Genomic DNA, 7,818 nt, shown 5'->3' on the forward strand with positions numbered 1-7,818 from the left:
CGATGACTCTGGCATCATAAGCAGTGGAAAACAGATCCCTGCCAGACTTGTTTGATATGACCTCATTTGCATGATATACACACGTGTGATTTTAACAATTATTATCTTACGAGTGTCTCTCTCACGTATGTAGAATAAAATAAACTATCCAGCTGACGACGGTGGCCAACTCAGCCGGACGTAATGATGTGTGACCTATGAAGTAGGATCCTTTACAAGTCCGAATGCAATTTTTGTGTCTGCTGCTCTCTCCTCATGGACTTGAAAGCCCTTTCCATCAGTCTTTCATGACAAAGCTTGCTTTAACAATTGCCTCTTGAAAAAGCGCTGAGTGACAACTTCGGGTAGGCCTATCCTTCGCCGGCAATCTCTTGCTAAGTATGTACAGAGAGGAAGAGAGAGAGAGAGAGAGAGAGAGAGAGAGAGAGAGAGAGAGAGAGAGAGAGAGAGAGAGAGAGAGAGAGAGAGAGAGAGAGAGATACGGACAGACAATCAATCAATCAATCAATGACGCTTATATCGCGCATATTCCGTGGGTACAGTTCTAGGCGCTCTGCAGTGATGCCGTGTGAGATGAAATTTTATACGGCCAGTAATTGCAGCCATTTCGGCGCATATTTACCTTTCACGGCCTATTATTCCAAGTCACACGGGTATAGGTAGACAATTATTAACTGTGCCTCAGCAATTTTGCCAGGAAAGACCCTTTTGTCAATCGTGGGATCTTTAACGTGCACACCCAATGTAGTGTACACGGGGGGGGGGGGGGGGGGGGGGGGGGGGGGGGGGGGGGAGTTCGGACACCGAAGAGAGTCTGCACACAAAGTTGACTCTGAAATAAATTTCCGCCGAACCTGGGATCCAACTCACGCTGACAGCGGCCAACTGAATACAAATCCAGCGCGCTACCAACTGAGCTATATCCCCGCCCCTACAGACAGAGAGAAAGAGAGAGAGAAAGAGAGAGAGAGAGAGGCACACACGCACACACACACACACACACACACACACACACACAGAAGGACGGACGGACGGACCGACGGACATTTCTTTTATTTTCTCTTTGTATTTTGATATGTTTCTTTAGTGTCCTCTTGTGGTTCAAATAATGTTCTCGTCGAACCGAAACAGATAAATGTGAAGCCTTTTTTTAATCAGTCTGACTTGCTCACTAATTTGTATCATTCGGGCGAAGTGGCGCAGTGCCCGTGGTAAGACGTCGGCCTCCTAATCGGGGGGTCGTCAGTTCGAATCCCGGTCGCTGCCGCCTGGTGGGTTAAGAGTGAAGATTTTTCCGATCTCCCATGTCAACTTATGTGCAGACCTGCTAGTGACTTAACCCCCTTCGTGTGTACACGCAAGCACTAGACCAAGTGTCGCACGGAACAGATCCTGTAATCCATGTCGGAGTTCGGTGGGTTATGGAAACACGAAAATACCCAGCGTGCCTGTACCCAACGAAAGCGGAGTGAAGCTGACTATGGGGAACCCAAATGGGCAAACGAGCTCACACGTCACCAGAATTTCTGGAATGCTGAAGAAGAAGTATCATGCTATTTTGAAGTATAGGAGCCTTTTTACATTTAGTCAAGTTTTGACTAAATGTTTTAACATAGAGGGGGAATCGAAACGAGGGTCGTGGTGTATGTGTGTGTGTGTCTGTCTGTGCGTGTGTGTGTGTAGAGCGATTCAGACCAAACTACTGGACCGATCTTTATGAAATTTTTCATGAGAGTTCCTGGGTATGATATCCCCGAACGTGTTTTTCATTTTTTTGATAAATGTCTTTGATGACGTCATATCCGGCTTTTCGTAAAAGTTGAGGCGGCACTGTCACGCTCTCATTTTTCAACCAAATTGGTTGAAATTTTGGTCAAGTAGTCTTCGACGAAGCCCGGACTTCGGTCTTGCATTTCAGCTTGGTGGCTCAAAAATTAATATGACTTTGGTCATTAAAAATCAGAAAATTGTAAGAAAAAAAAATTATAAAACGATCCAAATTTACGTTCATCTTATTCTCCATCATTTGCTGATTCCAAAAACATAAAAATATGTTATATTTGGATTAAAATCAAGCTCTGAAAATTAAATATATAAAAATTATTATCAAAATTAAATTTTCGAAATCAATTTAAAAACACTTTCATCTTATTCCTTGTCGGTTCCTGATTCCAAAAACATATAGATATGATATGTTTGGATTAAAAACACGCTCAGAAAGTTAAAACAAAGAGAGGTACAGAAAAGCCTGCAATCCTTCTTCGCGCAACTACTACCCCGCTCTTCTTGTCAATTTCACTGTCTTTGCCGTGAGCGCTGGACTGACGATGCTACGAGTATACGGTCTTGCTGCGTTGCATTGCGTTTAGTTTCATTCTGTGAGTTCGACAGCTACTTGACTAAATGTTGTATTTTCGCCTTACGCGACTTTTTTTTTAATTTTTTTTTTTTACTGTGATTAGCCTCTTTACTGGTCCACATGGGCCCTTGATAAGGACCAGTTGTGAATGTTCTGTATTCATTTTTGGATGAATTTCTATCAAACCTAGTTTGCTCCAATTAGGCCTAAAGGCTAGCTAAAGAGAGTAAAACTACCAAACACTATATTAAACTTCTTCGCAAGAGTACAAGCTACTTATCAGCGTGAAGCTAAAGACATCCATATTAGGGGCCTATCCTCCACTTCAATCAATCAATCAATATGAGGCTTATATCGCGCGTATTCCGTGGGTACAGTTCTAAGCGCAGGGATTTTTTATTTGTTTTATTTGTTATTTTTTTTTGTATGCAATTTATATCGCGCACATATTCAAGGCGCAGGGATTTATTTATGCCGTGTGAGATGGAATTTGTTTTTTACACAATACATCACGCATTCACATCGGCCAGCAGATCGCAGCCATTTCGGCGCATATCCTACTTTTCACGGCCTATTAATCCAAGTCACACGGGTATTTTGGTGGACATTTTTATTTATGCCTATTCAATTTTGTCAATCGTGGGATCTTTAACGTGCACACTCCACTTGCAGTAAGTAAACATTTCTGAAACCTCCATCGACCCTGTTTCGAGACACCAATGTCACAGAGTCGTCTGTTATGTTATGGAAACACCTTACCTGCTTCTTGAGCGACTGGCAAGGACGGAAAAGTAGGTCATCCATGGGAGGGGGGGGGGGGGTCTTAAATCATTATCGCCATTCAAATTAGTAAAATAAACAGGATGTTATTTCTTAGAGCAATGTCCTATGCAGTATACCCCGAACTCGTCAAACAAGTTTAGGATGGGGGAGGGGGTTGCGATGGGGAGAAGGGATGGGGGTATCGGTTGAAAGAGGTATGGTAAGGAGGTGGGGGGGGGGGGGGACTTTCACAAGTATTATACTTTAATAAACTACACACAATCAGTCATCCGTCGAATAGAATGTAGGGCACTTGCTCACAACATGAAACCTGCATGTTAAACTCCTTAAACCTGAGCAACAAACCCGCACAGCTGCTTTCATATGCGTGCAAGGAGTGAACTGAACAGTGTGCACTCTAACTTGCTTTCCTTCGGCTAGGAATAAGAAGACACCTCTTGCGTAGTTGTGTGTGTGGTGTGTGTGGTGTGTGTGTGGTGTGTGGTGGTGTGTGTGTGTGTGTGTGTGTATGATAACGATATGTTCTTTGCCGTATAACTGGAGACTGCCTACGTGTGTGCGGTAACACTACGCAATCCCACGCGAAAATCGTGCTGACCTAAATCACAGAAGCAGACATACACAATCGCTGGGCCTTCCCACTTTCAATGTTTTGTACTGCTCTTGTTCAGCCAGTCGGCCGTTTCTTAGACGCTAGACTTGGCGAGTGTGGCGAGGAATTAGTGTTTCTTAGGCAATTCTCGCCGCGAGCTGAACTGAACTGCACTGAACTTTATTTTACAAGGACACACACACATTGACCCCAGAGTACCAGAGAAACAAGTCTAATCCGTAGACAGAGAAACAAACAGAGAAACAAACTAACAAACAAAGTTCTTTACTGGCTCTTTTGAGAATAACGGTGGTAATAATTATACACAAAAAAGAGAAAACAATCTAGTTCATGTATGTACATGTAGTACACACACGTTGCAGTTAACGACACCTTGTTTACTTATGTGATTATCTAACACGTTGGTAGATCATAAAGAGGGATGCAATTCGTCAACGATCGACTATTTTAACCTCGAACAAAACAATGCATTTTACGATTTTTGTAGCGTGTTTGCATGCAATCAAGAGTCACTTCATCCTTACCCGTATCACACACTTTATGAGGAGGTAAAAATAAGACAGCAACTACAAAACTATGCACTAATCGAACAGCCATTAAGTTTCCTCGCAAATCTGCTTTGGTTTTTGACGTGCTATATCTGGTTAATATTTTACAGCAGTTTAAAAACGACATAAAATCGCTGGCAGCAGTTGGCACTAAATACAGAGATGCTCTGCAAATGTGTAAAATCTGTGTATGATCTGAAAATGGATATTACAATGGATCTGAAATTTGTGTGAAGCAGGGCTCGTTGTCCACACCTATATCGCAGCAATATGAGGACAACTTGCAAATTAATTTTCAGTGGGGTGCAGCAATTTGCGGACCAAAGACCGCCTATTTGGGGACGTCCGCAAATAGTCGCATTTTTTGGCCGATGTCCGCAAATTGCTGCAATATAGCGACGGACGACCCCATTTGGTCCTATTTGGTCCGCATATTGCGGTAAATTCACAAACACACACTCACACACACACAACACACACACACACACACACACACATTATAATCCCCCCTCCCGAATCCCCTCCCCCATTCTCTACCCGCTAGCTCCTCTTTGTCTCACTCTCTCCTCCTTACAAATAACAATTTGATACGTTCATCTTTACCACCCCCTCCCCGAATCAACTCCCCATTCTCCACCCGATAGCTCCTCTTTGTCTCGCTCTCTCCCCCGTGAGACGTTTTCATCTTTCGCCGTGTTGATATTTCGCTTCTCGGCCTCGTTGATCTAGTATAAACTCTACACTGAACAAAAAAACACCCTTCGATAGTACTGATGAGCGACCTTGTGTACCTTACATTCATGGGGCCAAATTTGTCCAACCAATATTTGTTTTATTTAACTTAGAAATTTGATTCATCCTAAAATGTTTCCTTCTTAATCAAGGGACGTAACCACTCAGTACACGTTTTCGAAGAATTCGATTTTGGGGTTGAAATCTATTAAATTTTACCACCAATTTTCTTCACATGCAAGAAACTGACATGCTTTTCGTCCTTAAATAATTTCACTTCTTAATTTTACCAGGAAACAACATTTCAGTCTTGAGTATATGTCGAGGGGGAAATATGTACACAGGCGAAAGATGAAATCGTGACCGGCAGGGTATCTCGGCTGCCTACTTGAGTGAGTAACAGAACAGGTCGACAAAAGACAGTCAAGTATGTAATGAGCCAATGTGTCAAGTTCTGAATTCTTCTCATACCACTGTCCCCTGGGCAGATTCACTTGAACTTGAAGCAGCTTGTCTGGATACATCGTCCTCCCTCAAGATCGTAAAATGCCCAATTAAGTACTTGAGATATCAATGGCCGCCCCCGCTTTCAGTCTCATGCACTGAGCTAGTCTGATTAAACAGCTTTCTAAAGGTTGCGTCCGTCTATGTGAAACGTGTTTTTCCTTTGTGTTCCACCGCTTGTGACCCATTGTTTCGCTATACTGACTCAAAAGTTGAGTCTAAAAGAATGTGTATCCCTTGAACTGAGTTAGGGCTGACATTGTGACTATTGGAAAGACCCGCCATCTTTGGCCGGTCCGTTTCCAATCATGGTCTCGACAATCAAGTAATCTGTGCATGTGTACATGGAGTACAATAAGTGATAACGTCTCATGTGGAACAACTGAAAACAACTTACCTTCGAGTTGATTACGATGAATATTTTAGTCCTGAAAGTGTTCATCAAAGTTGAAAACCAAATTTGGGATACACAAAGTCGACCGTGGCCATCACCGGAGAACGCTGTCGGTTAGTATAACGCGTCTTTTTTTGGGAGGGAAAGTTTCGCACTCTCAAATCCATTTAACTCAGCAAATTCCTTGAAACAATATGCATTTATGTTATACTCTTTTCGTCTTACACAATTAGTGAACCTCTATTATTTGACTGAACATTAATTGAATAGAATATTACGAAACTAAAATGCAGGTGAAAAAACCGAAATGATTGACAAAGTTTCGACTTTGTCTCTCTCTGTCTCTCTCTGACTCTCTCTGTCTCCCTCTCTCCCCCCTGTCTCCCTCTCTGTTCTCTCTTATCTCTCTCCTCCCTCTCGTCTGTCTGTCTGTCTGTCTGTCTTCTGTCTGTCTGTCTCTTCTCTCCTCTCTCTCTCTCTCTCTCTTTCTTCTCTCTCTCTTCTCTCTCTCTCTCTCTTCTCTCTCTCTCTCTCTCTCTCTCTCCTCCCCCCGACCCCCAGCCCCAATTTTTGGAAGGTTAGAAACTAGAGGACGTACATTTCTGTACAGTCACCATAAAATCTTCATCATGAATGCAAAAATGTTAACAAAATCGGCAAACCATAAAAGAACATGAAAAAAGGAAGAGGTTGCATTAAAGGCTGTTGGGTACTGGCTCTCAAAATCCGTTCAGCAGAATGAGTTCGCATGTAACTGAAACTATTCTTAAAAGTTACTTGGTGATTTAAAAGCTTGATAACACAAGTCCCATGATTTTAGACATGCTACAATGCCTTTAATCGAAGAAGTTTGCGTTCTTGGCCGAGTCAATGCAATGGCTCGAAAATTACCTCCCTTGGACGCGTGACGTCTATAGCGGAATCGGCGGGTGGAACGGCGCTCTCTTATGCCGTGCAATGGGCGCAATCGGGTAGTCTAGTCATGTCCTCAAGAATACTTCAAAAGGTAGGTCAAGAGAAAACTAAGGACGGGGTGCGAGGGTGACTTCTCCCAGGTTATAACATATCAAACAATAAATAACGGAGTAGTACATAACATGTATTCTGCTCCCTTCCTGCTTTTTCAGGTGTAATTCCCACTTGAACCCTGTTTTAGTTCAACTTATTGGCAGATATATTGTCACGCGCCGAGGGACACAAAACACACACACACACACACACACACACGCACGCACGCACGCACACACACACACACACCATAACATGTGTACACACACACGCACATACACACTAACACGTTAATCACACAACCACACACACACACACACACACACACACACAACACACACACACACACACACACACACACGCACGTATAGACAATCACAGAGATTAGGTTCATGTATTCTGCCCCCCTCTCGCCAATTTACAAAATACAACAAGAGGTTGATGAGCACAGTAGATCAACTTTAAACGTACACAAATATATTTTTAGCATTACTTTTCAATTCTCGTTGATGCATTAATGATGCCAGAAAATGTAACCGGACGCATTTGGAACGCCAAAAAGCAATCAAATACATTGCGCGGTACATCGGCGCTTAATTTCATAACGTCTGACTGAGTCATTTGTTATTCGGTGTGATAGTTTCGCACATATCTATCTCCTGTATGTTGAAAATCTGTTCACCTTACGTAAATTTTCAAAGGCTTTATATATATATTGATAAACGATACGACAAACCGTGCAGGTGAAAAAATTGTAATGACTGACGTAGGATTTACGTTGTGGATTTCACGTTGAGGGCACGTTGGCGATCAATCAAACCCCAACCGTTGTGTGTTTACGTTGAAACTACGTTGTAGGAACGTTTGTTGTATCAAA

The 7,818-nt window shown here is 42.7% G+C and overlaps 1 protein-coding gene and 1 long non-coding RNA gene across 2 annotated transcripts in view; both read right to left on the reverse strand.

Annotated features, from left to right (window-relative positions):
- The window catches only part of LOC138947592 (uncharacterized), a 12,252-nt gene extending 6,183 nt beyond the window's left edge, over positions 1-6,069 (reverse strand). Inside the window, exon 1 of the long non-coding RNA XR_011449724.1 lies at positions 5,937-6,069. This is a non-coding gene — a long non-coding RNA (uncharacterized lncRNA). The remainder of the gene's footprint in view (positions 1-5,936) is intronic.
- The window catches only part of LOC138947600 (uncharacterized), a 326,843-nt gene that overhangs the window by 269,221 nt on the left and 49,804 nt on the right, over positions 1-7,818 (reverse strand). The window lies entirely within an intron of this gene.

The sequence above is a fragment of the Littorina saxatilis genome, linkage group LG14, assembly GCF_037325665.1.
Source record: "Littorina saxatilis isolate snail1 linkage group LG14, US_GU_Lsax_2.0, whole genome shotgun sequence".
Classification (NCBI taxonomy): Eukaryota; Metazoa; Mollusca; class Gastropoda; order Littorinimorpha; family Littorinidae; genus Littorina; species Littorina saxatilis.